The sequence below is a fragment of the Diabrotica undecimpunctata genome, chromosome 8, assembly GCF_040954645.1.
Source record: "Diabrotica undecimpunctata isolate CICGRU chromosome 8, icDiaUnde3, whole genome shotgun sequence".
Taxonomy (NCBI): domain Eukaryota; kingdom Metazoa; phylum Arthropoda; class Insecta; order Coleoptera; family Chrysomelidae; genus Diabrotica; species Diabrotica undecimpunctata.
In genome coordinates this window covers 44416511-44428532 of record NC_092810.1, presented here as the reverse complement: position 1 = coordinate 44428532, position 12022 = coordinate 44416511, and the positions used below count along the sequence as shown (strand labels likewise).

The 12022-nt window shown below is 34.3% G+C and overlaps 1 protein-coding gene across 1 annotated transcript in view; it reads left to right on the top strand.

The window, feature by feature from the left end:
* The window catches only part of LOC140448794 (uncharacterized), an 853042-nt gene that overhangs the window by 708389 nt on the left and 132631 nt on the right, over window positions 1-12022 (top strand). The window lies entirely within an intron of this gene.

Genomic DNA, 12022 nt, shown 5'->3' with positions numbered 1-12022 from the left:
TTCAAGCTTTCTTCCGTCAATTTTTCTTGATAGGTTCCACCCACAATTTTTAAGCGAACATCGGATCGCGATGTACAAACTCAGTTTGGAAAATAAATCGCAACGTTCGACAATGTCTGCGCGTGTGTTTAAGTCTTAAGTCTCATTGATTGTCATACCGAAAGCTCGCTTAACAAGAAACTGATGACAACGAAGCTTGAATGGGGGCTTTGGTTCTAATCGACGAAAAAAACACGACTCTTTAAATAGCGCGTCCATTAAATAACCAAGACTTTTCAAAGTCACAACAAATATTCTCCTCTCGTTACACAGTCCATTTCTCGTGATTAAGTTTCTCCATAGTATAGGTCAGGTTGGTCCACTCATTAAAATGAGCGGGCTAATTAAAGTTGTCTAAAATATTCAAAAAACTTGTCCCCGTCGTCCGTCAACTTTTTATATAAAAGTCTATTTTAAATCCTTTTGAAAAGGTATATAACTTAAAATCCCTTTCGGGATACATCACAGAACATTTTCGGGCTAAAAAGCCCATCATCAGTGTTTTGTTACTAGGTGCACATGAGTCAAGCCACTAAATACCCGAGTAAAAACCCTTTAGATGGTACAAAATTTAATATTTCTTTTATTTTATTTTAAAAAAATGTTGTGATGTTTGAGTATTTCTCAGATAATTGATGGATTCCACCGTTACTTGATGGAAATTCATTTTATGCATCCCACACAACATAAACTGGCAGCCTATCATAGTATGTTACATAGATTAACAGAAATTCCGATGTCAAAATACAATTTTGAGACAAAATTATCATTAGGCAAATTGCAGTAAACAATGGATACAACGAACAAACAATTATTAAAATTAAAAACTACACAACAAAGCCCTGAACTTATTGTTTTCACCACCAGAGAAAAAAACCCAATACCTTCTGCTCGATTACATATACAGGCAAAATATCAACAAAAATAGCCAAACACATAAAAAAGAAAGGAATAACACCAGCTTTCAGAACAAATAACAATCTAGGCAAATATATTAAAAAACAACAAGAGCCAATATAAAAAACACTTACACAGTGGTGCGTACAAACTTAAATGTGGCGACTGTCCAAAAACTTACATTGGTCAAACTAGTAGAAATTTTAATAAACGAATAGCAGATTATAAAAGGCTTTCAATAATATAAAAACAGATTCTACATACGCACTTCACCTTCTAGATCATAATCATTCTTTTAATGACTAATTTAAAATTCTTCACATTCAAAATAAAGGCCTTAAGCTATCTTTGTTAGAATCTATGGAAATCAACAAATTAAAAAACACAGATATAATTCTGAATGACCAGCTTAAGACAAATAGTTCTCCCCTCCTCAACCTATTTCATTAGAGACTATAAAGTGTAAACCCATGCCAAAAACAGATCACTTGAGAAAGGCAATCAGCCGAAACAGCTGTAGTGATAAGAATTTAAAATAAATTTTGTGGAAGTTTTGAAAGCAATGTTTTCAGTGTTTTATTGTTAAATTTCTCAGATAACCTGCATGGCAACGTTAGACTTCCACTGGCAATTAGTTGCCATCTAGAACCCATTCTGATATCGTCTGAGCAGCAACCCCTAGTGGGAGTCTTACGTTGTTTTGCAGGTTATCTGAGAAATACTCAAACATCACAACATATTTTTAAATAAAATGTAAGACATATTAAATTTTGTAGCGTCTAAAGGGTTTTATCCAGGTCTTTAGTGACTTGACTCGTGTGCATCTAGTAACAAAATACTGATGATGGGCTTTTTAGTTGGAAAACATTCTGTAGTGTAGCCCGAAAGGGATATTAAATTAAATTCCTTTTATAAAGGATTTTGTACAGCTCATTACAGGAATTTTATTTTTCTTGTGGACTTTATATGAAGTTAAAATTTTTCCTTCGGTTGCTCTATTCTTCCAAGCTTAATGAACCCACACGCGTTTATTTGTAGTATGTGTTGCCTTTTGCTGTTGTTCTTCTTCATCTAAGATCTCAACAATGATCAATAGTTCGCTGTCTAAGAACACCGCCATTCTGATAACCTTCATTACCATGCACTATGCTGTGAACACGAAGCGAAACAGTCGAAATTACGAGGCGGCGAAACAGTGATACGACACTGTCCCGTTACGGTCACGTGACCAGTGTGTGTGAGTCGACCTTAAAGCTTACTCATTTATGTTTTATGTTATATTGTATTTGTTATATATATATATATATATATATATATATATATATATATATATATATATATATATATATATATATAAGTTTGTCTAGGTAGTCATATTACTTTTATAAATTCTTGTACAGAACTGAGCCAAAAAATAATGAGAATAATCATGTTAATAAGAACAATGTACATCGTTTTACCTATAGAAGCGACATAAATTAGTGATTACTTCTACGAACTACATAAAACATTACCGCCAATATAACTCGGTAGGTACCTAAGAGAAACGATAATTTTAAACCGTCTCTAGTGTTTCGTCGTTTTCATTTAGGATTCCAGAAGGTTTAACTATTTAATAGCGCTAATAATCTCAAATATGCTAGAAAGCACTACTTCAGATTTATAATGAAATATTCCCGAACTGTTATGCATTCGGGAAAACCGTTTTACCTGCTTTGGGTTATTCATGAACGTCGAGTTTTAGCGCAGATAATCGGAAAAAATAACACGCGAACACTTGGCAGAGTTAAAAATTGGAATATAAAAGCGAATAACGTCGAAAGACATTTATAATATGTTTCTATATATATCGCGAGATTCTTCAGATTAATTTTGTAGTTTTCCGCATACCGTTACTCTTGACTTGTAGCATAAGATTGAATAAATGATTTGTATCAGTTAAAATTGTTTAATAGTACTTAAAATCTAAATGCATCGCTAACCCAATTAATGTGATGGCTACTGATACAAATCCGTTTATTAGAGAATTAAAAGCAAGAATTCATAAATTAAAAAAAAGTCAATACGAATTAAAATTCACTTGGGTAAAAGCTCATATAGGACTTCGAGGCAATGAAGTTGCAGACTCCTTAGCCAAAGAAAGCTTTACAACTGGAGAGCATATCAACAACAATTTAGGTGGTCAAGAATATTTAATGATATCTAAGAGTAATTTTAAGGCAAAACGTGAATTGCATTGGAAAAACTATTGCTCTAATAACCTCACACGATATACACTATTACATCCAAGTATTCCGACAGATTTGTGGGACCAAGAGTTTGATTTTACAAGAAATGATATTGTGACCAAGTTTATTAAAATGTGTAACTTAAAACTTTAGTGTAGGTGTTAAGCTCTTTACCTCTGTTGAATCGCCAAATATTTTACCTTTTTACCTATACTTTCCGTGGTCTACACTTTCTGTCTGTGAGTCACCTTGAATGACCCCTAGGTGCGAAAAGTAATCCTAGTTCCTCTCCCATCGTAGTCTTCTTTTAATTTCCAGAATTGTAGTGCATTTAGTTTAGTTAGAATACGGTAATTTAAGTGAACGTTATTACACATTTGCTGCTGGCTGGATGGGCACTTAGCCCGATTGCCAAGAACAAAAAAAGTACTTAAAAACAGTCAAAACCAAATCGTTGTAAATAATTGATTACAGTATGAGACTACGTGCTTCGCGAACCTAAATAAATTTTTTTGGATCAATGTCTAAAGTTGATATTAACTCAACTCTTAGTAGGTAGTTCGGTATTATGTCAGCAGAAATCATAGATGAGCCACCTATGGACCAGACCACCACTTGGTGGGATCAAGAATATACATGAGCAAGCTTAAGCAAGTTAATCAAATTTTTTATACTTTAAAGACTATTGTGATTATAAGAAGCATTAAGATGAGCAAGCTAGAGTACTTTAGACATGTAATAAGTCTCTCCAAATATACGTTGCTACAAAATTTTCTGCAAGGAAAAAATAGCAGGCAAACGCAATCCAGGACGAAGAAAGACTTCGTGGTTGAAAAACTTGCGATATTGGTATGGTATTGATATAAGCATGCTATTTGTAGCGACAGTAAATAAAATTAAGATATCTTTGATAGTAAAATTAAAAGCCAGTAATTTAATTTATGTTGGTACATGGAACGTTCAAGGGCTAAAGACAATCTTAGGTAAGCTTTTAAAGATTAAAAGAGAGCTGGCAAGGTATAACATTGAAATCTCTGGACTAGCTTAAACACATTTATTGGGAAATAAAAGAGCCATTTTAGAACTATAATGCCAATTATGTTTACTTCACACAGTGTATACCAGTACGAAGCGGACTCAGACAGGGTGACTCGTTAAGCCCTTCTTCTTCAAGTGCCCTGTCCGTTGCGAACATTGGCTGTCAACATGGCAATAATTCTGATCTTGTTTGCGGTGCTTCTGAATAATTCGACCGATGTGAGCCCGAAATACTTTCGCAGATTTTGGAGCCACGAGTGTCTTCTTCTGCCTGGCCCTCGCTTACTGTCTACTTTCCTTTGGACAATCAATTGCAGTAGATGGTACTTATCGTGTCTCAATATGTGGCCTAGATATTCAAGCTTTCTTTGTTTGATTGTACTCACGATTTCTTTCTCCTTTCTGATTCTTTGGAGTACCTCTATGTTGGTGACATGTTCGGTCCAGGATATACGAAGAATGCCTTTCCACGAATACACGACATCACGATGATCACTATACTCCCTCTGGGTGGTCGGGACTAAAGAGACAGAGATAATACAAAAATAACGATTTGCGACCTAATGCCGTACAAAAATATTGTTACCAGGAGCAGACAATTTTTTTAAATTTTCGAAAAACTTTTTCAAATCTACATATAGATTTATTTTTTTGCAACGCCGTAAATTTTGGCTCTAGCAGAACCGATAGATTAGATTAGATTGAGAGAGGTGGCCCTTCGGCCTATTCCACTGCGACCTTTTCAGATCTATTGTGGTCCTCTAGTCCTAGATAACATTCTCTAGCCTGACCCTTTTTATAAAGTCTAGTAGCTTCGAGACTGTACCTTCCATGTAGCTATTTGCCGGAACCGATAAGAATGGGCGGCATAGTTTCTTAAGTTGGTATTACATATTGAAGTATTGATTTATATGTAATTCATGTTGGGTCAAATGATTTCCTAAAATTGTCCCATAAGTTTGTAGTCTATGACTGATAGGTTCAGCTTATTTTCCGGTCACATCTTTTCATTAAAGCTAAAATTCGAAAATTCGAAATTCGAAATTATATTTTCTTGTTTTATTTTTTAATAAAAATAAATAAAACTTATTTAATTATTGTTTTTTACCCATCAAAACAACTGTAAATATTACAAGAATTATAAGGAAAATAATTTTTGTTGAGGTTATTATCAGAAATAAGTCTTCAATTGATTATCGCTTGAATGTATACCTTAAAAAGAAGTATCTTCTGTTAAATGAACTTCCAAATATCTTGTGACACTTTTAAAAGTGTAATGGATGGACTCAGTTAAGGTAGAAACCGAGGGACATTCAGACTAATTAGTCGGAAAAGGTCGAATTCGATTTGAAAAGGGTGATAGCGGTGACGCACGTGCCAGTTGGCATGCCTGCTTAATTTCCTTAAGCACTTTCTGGAATTCGATAGTTAGAACCTATCCCCAAGACTGGATTAATACCAAATTATAGGTCTGGGCCCCTTTAATTTAACTTTAAGATGTACAGAGCGGAAAAACCTCAAATCAAATAGGAAATTAGGAAGTTATATAGAGTTTAATTGATTTATAAATAAGGCTATGAATATAGTATAACTCTGCATATTAGAACCAACAATTTTACGTGTATTTTATGGCATTCAAGAATGAACACACATATAAGATATTATCTACAGGTTTATTTTCTGATGAAGTTTAAAGGCGCGTATCCACTGAAAAGTTGGCAACTTTTGTGTTTGCAACTCTTCCGAAGTCACCAACTTTTGTTTTTTATCGTTGTCCACATCTAAACATAAAGTTGTCAACAATAATTTAGGAAACATGTTAGTTGGCAACTGGCAGTCTCCATCAAGATTATTGTGTTGACAAAATGGGGTCGATTGATGACGATATTATCTTAGCAGCTGCATCATTTATTATTTTGAGTAAAAAAAAGAAACGAAAACATAAATATTGGGTACGACCAAGCCTCATAGGAAGAAACACACATGGAGGAATTGAGTTAATAAATGCTTTGAGAAAAGATGATTTGTTAGCAGGACGTATTGAAGACGGACAAATAAGAAACTTTCTCCGTATGACTGATTCCGATTTTGAGTGGTTGCTCAATCTTGTTGGACCAAAAATTACAAAAAATGACACTAATTTTAGAAAAACCATCACACCTACCGAACGCCTACTAATTACAATAAGATTTTTTGGCTACCGGAGATTCCTACACCTCATTAATGCATTTATTTAGGATTTCAAAGCAAGCGATTTCAAAAATTGTACCAGAAGTATGTATAGCAATATGTGAAGTTCTTGGCGATCAAATAAAAGTAAGTGTATTATTATTATAATATTTTTGACGGTTTCTTTAGCAGAGCAAGTTTGGTAAAATATTCAATTTTTGTTCCCTGGGGTCAGGTTCGATTCGTTTCCAAAAATAACTGAAAACGCATTTAGAAAGTTTTTATTTAAGAAACTGTTTTAATGCAAATCATATGAAACATCATTGGGTACACATTATTAGTCTAATATATTAGCAGTATTTATAGCTTCCAGCAGAATACTAGATGCAGCCAAACTTGTTTCCTGTTCTGTTTGTGAATCTGTGAGTGGTATATCCTGTGTTTGTTGTGGGATGTATTGTGATGAAGATGGTAATGCATATTGTGGCGAGCGTAGTTCAGGTACTGTTTGAGATTCTGTCACTTGTGGTATGTATTGTGGTGAAGGGGATGATACATATTGTGGTGATAGTAGTTGATTGTAGTGTGATGTGAGTGATGATGTGTCATCTGGTGATGAAAGAGGTGGATGTATGGGAAAACTGGAACTTGATGAATGTGTTGAAATTGGAGTCATTTGTCCAGAATGTCCAGTAGCAGGATAGTCATATTTTCCGATACTTGATTGAAACAAAATAATTGATATTTCATGCTCCACCACATTTTGAGCATAACTTGATTTTAAAGCTTCCATTTTCATTGCAACATGCTCCCCAAAGACACTGTATTTATGGCGATTTTTCTTAGCTTGAAGTTCTTTCAATACGTTGTAAGCTTCCTCTTGCCTTTGGTCACCAGTTGAAACCTTCCTTTTTGAACATTTAGTTTTTTTCCCAATACAAGGCGCTGTGGACGGACCTGGTTGTGAATTCGGTGGTTCTGAATCCGTTGATGGTGGGACTATTGTATTACTTGTATTTCCCTTATTTGGTAACAGATTTTGATTTTGGGAGATTTCTGCCTCAACTTCTTCCGACCCAGAATCCTAAAAATATATTTTTTTATAGATGCCTGGAACTGCTGAAGAGTGGAAAGTAGTGGCAACACAGTTTAATAATCTATGGAATTTTCCACAATGTACAAGAGTTATGGACGGAAAACATATTATGATTCAATCACCAGAACACAGGGGAAGCAATTACTTTAATTACAAATCGTTTTTTAGCATTGTGCTTTTTATTGTTGCTAATGCAAATTACGAAGTGTTGTATATGAATGTTGGCTGCCAGGGACGCATATCGGATGGTGGTGTTTACGAAAATACCCAGTTCAAAAGAATGTTGTCCGAATGTAAACTTAATCTACCTAATAATGAAAAGCTTCCTGGTAGAGCCATGGCTGTTCCTTATGTTTTTCTGGGTGACGATGCTTTTCCATTGTCACCAAATTTGATGAAACCTTATCCAGGTACCCAAGAAAAAGGATCACAGGGAAGAATATTTAATTATAGACTATCAAGAGCGCGAAGGGTATCAGAGAATGTGTTCGGAATATTATCTGCACGATTTCGAGTTTTCAGAAAAATAATGTTACTTGAACCAACGAAAGCGGAGACAATTGTGACTGCTTGTATTTGTTTACATAATTATTTAAGAAAAAAAAATCAAGGATTACCTACACTTCACCTGGAACTTTCGATTCTGAAGACAAAGACAGTGGTAATATTATTTCTGGAGCTTGGAGGAACGAGATGCAAAACAATATGCCATTCCATAGTTTCGATAAGAGAGCTCGGAAATCAAGTAGTGCTGCGAAAGATGTGAGACAAGAATTTGCAGAGTTTTTTATGACCGACCAAGGGAACATTCCTTGGCAAAATGACTATTAACAAATTATATAAAGTAACGAAACATACAGCAAGAAAATTAATTCATGCATTAATAATATTAATTTTATGAAGTTAGAAGTTAACTAACTTTCTACTAACTGCTAAATTACTAGAATATGATACGTTATGATCCTCTTTCAATCGTCGTTATTCATAGCTGATAAATCGTAAAATAAATACAATATTGTTGCATACTTACATGTTTTTCATTTAATCCCTTTTCAAGGCATAACTTAGGTTCATTTTTGTCTGATAAAAATAGAAGTCGTTGGTACGCAAACCACTTTGTGGTATCAGAAGTAGCTGAACCCGATTTATTTTCTTCTTTTAATTTCTTCTTCTCTCTGAAAAACTGTGCCGTCAAATTTTTTATTTTCCTTTGTATTTCAAGTTCGTGTAGCCCCATCACATCACTGATGGTTTTCCAGGCATCCTTTTTCGTATTTTTATTTTTATAATTTACGTCTTTTGGATTCCATAGTACACTTTGGGTGTGATATAAATCAATTAAGGTATCAATAAGTTCATTTGTCCACGTTATTACTACAGACATGTTTCTGTTTACAACTTATGTTTCCAACTGAGCGACCGTCCCCACAAAGCCGTTAAAATGTCGACAACACGCGCATTCGTTTGATGTTACCGCCAAAAAGAGAAACAAGGTTCTCAACATTTGTTTGCAATTTTTGTTGGCAACATTAACATATTTCGGAAACTTTTGTCACCAACGCATGTTGACAACACGAAAGTTGCCAATTTTCCTTTGGTGGAGACCCGTCTTATGACTAGTTCACATAAAACTGTTTATCCTTAATCAGTCATGCTTTATAGCGTTAAATAAGTCAATATTTATCAATATTTTATTTTTAAAGTTAAAAATGAAGCAATTATTAAACTAACTGTAATAAATTCAACTTTTTCTACACTAATGTCTTTTATTAGTCATTATTTGATAGTAGTAATGTGGTAGTGTTCATAAAACTTGAAGATACTGTACATCTTTTTGTAAATTTCATCCGGATGAAGTAATTAAAGAACGATAAAAGAAGGAGATAAAAGCCGGTGGCTCGGCAGTTACTTTTTCTTTCAACAACTGACTTTTCCACAGTTCATCATCCCCGTTATCATCGAAAGTTAGCGTCCCCGTTTGGCTAATAAATTCGCCGGGCGCACCTCAAGCCACTGCTTTGCTTACCCACAGGAGGCATTTAATATGTAAATGGATAATAGCATTTAGTCCTTCTAGGCTCCTGCGTTGTATAAACAGAGATCTTGTATCGTGAGCGTATAATTTCTGGCAGGTATCGGAGTAATGTGATCCCAAGAGGCGGCAAGAAGTTTGTTTTAGGACCGAGGAGGAGCGTTGAAGACGGGTGAAGGACTGGGGGATTGGAGGGAGAGAGAAAGGATGACAACAGGGACGCGGGTCAGGGGAGACGTTACCGTCTGCTTAATCTGGGTGTACTACTTGGTAAAAAAGGTAACACTAAGCTTTAGCAAAAATTTGAGAGACTATTTAAAAAATATGTAAAAGTAATTTTACATGATCATTGTTAGCAAAACAGTAAAATATGCTCTAAGGGCTTATCTGACAGGAAAATAACAAGTTTTGAAAGGATTTTAATCAGGTGCTAGTAGTATTTAAGTACTAGTTGAAGGATTCATTGAGCAAACATTATTGGGGAGATAAAAACAATACCATCTGAGTGAACTTTCAGTTTGTATATTTTTTGCAAACATTTTTTCATTTTCTTTTTCTTTGAGACTTCTCCACAGAGATATAATGTATCTAATTTAATTTTTATTCTGCATCAATGCGATGGTTGTTTAATATTTTCGTTGGAACAGTTTTTTTTTCAATATGGACTGTGTCAATTCGTGTTTGAATAGTTTGTGGATAATTGTAGTATTATAATTATTATTTTTATTGAAATTAACGTGTCTCGACAGCTATGGCTATTGATACAAGTACAAAACGTCTGTTATATTTCATTTAGGTTAAATACAGTAAGTCACATTAGAGTTATTTAAATATAGTCTCTTACATCACAAATCACTGTAATCAATTGCAATATTTGTTTTTTAACGAACAATATTACAATATTTTTTTACAATATTTGTTATAAAAGATAATTATAATCTGCAATCTTTTATAAAGTCAATTATAGCACTATACACATTTGGAGAACTAAGTGTCTGCTTGATGTTATCATTTATATTATATGCTAGTCTAGAAAATCTATAATAACTACACTCTATGAGTAAATGTTCTACTATAAGGCGATAAAAATCACAATGTTTGCAAGTTTCGGAAGTTATGAGGTATCCGTGAGTGAGGCAGGTGTGGTATCTTAAGGTGCGTAGAAATTTGGCGAACGCATATGACCAAAGCCTTGCGACCAAATGCCTTCGGTAAATGTGTATGTCCCAACAAACGATAGCAAACGCATGTTTGAGTTCGCTCACTGAGCAATAAATCAAAAAAAATTGAAGAAGGAATCATTTTGGTCGTGTTTAGTGTGTAGGCTTTCGAGTGAAATTGTCGAACAATACCCCGATTTTATTTTGATTCTCCAATTTGCAATTATCAAGTGGACTGATTTTTTTTTTGTTTAAAACTTATTGGTTTACATTGAGAGCGGGAATCCAGTACTTAAGACTTGTATATCAGTCACCAGTAGCTAAATATCGTAAGGTTAACATTAACCTTTCTGTTGACGGTATCGCTTTTCTAAACTTGGCAATATCTTTTTTCGCGAGTTTTGGACTAATTTCATTTATTAACCATTCAAAATCAGTAGCCTTCATTTTATAAAAATTTTGAAAAGCTCATTTTCCATTTTAGCTTTTAGATCTTTAATAAGTCTACCCCTTTATACCGATTTCTTCTTTTGAACAATGATGTTATCCACCAGCGCCGTTTTCGTCGTTTTTTGCAGAGGTCTTTCACTTCTTTGGTCTCCGCATAACTAATAATAATATACCATGCATTTGCAATAATTATATTCTCATTTGATGTCATTTTTACAATTTACATAACTGCCACGATTTCCCAAAAATACCCGCGAAACTAAACGAATGACTGCAAACGAATTCGTTTACTGTAATTTGGACAAAAGATCAAATTTTTCATCGAACACCGAAAACATCGAATCAATTAGGTCAAAGGGCTTCAGTCACATGCATTCGCTAGATATGTACGCGCCTTTATGAGATTAAACAGTAGGTTGGATCATACGTAGTTTTGTGTTTGGTACATTCCAGTGAGTTTGCCATGTTTTCAGAGTTTTTTGTTTTATGATTGCTGTTAGGTCGTGATGAAGTTAAATTTTTTCTAGGTGAAAGTCAGAACAGCTTGCCTTTCTTGCTGCGATATCTGCGGATTCATTTCCACTGATCCCCACATGAGATGGGGTCCAAAGAATGGTTATTGATGTTCTTCTGGTGTGATGTTGGTGACAGATATGGTAAATTTTTTGGACTATCGGATTTAATAAGTATACGTTAGTATTGGACTGAATTGAAGAAAGAGAATCAGTGCATATTGCTAGAAATTTGCTATTAGGTAAAGTCCTTTCAAGAGCTTTAAGGATTCCATAAATTGTATTGTTTGACACCATATCTTTTGTGATTTGTTTATTTTTGATATTGTAAAGTGTTTTTTGGAAATGCTGTTTTTAGTGCTAGTAGTAATTTTATCCGTTTTGTTCCATACAAGATTCTA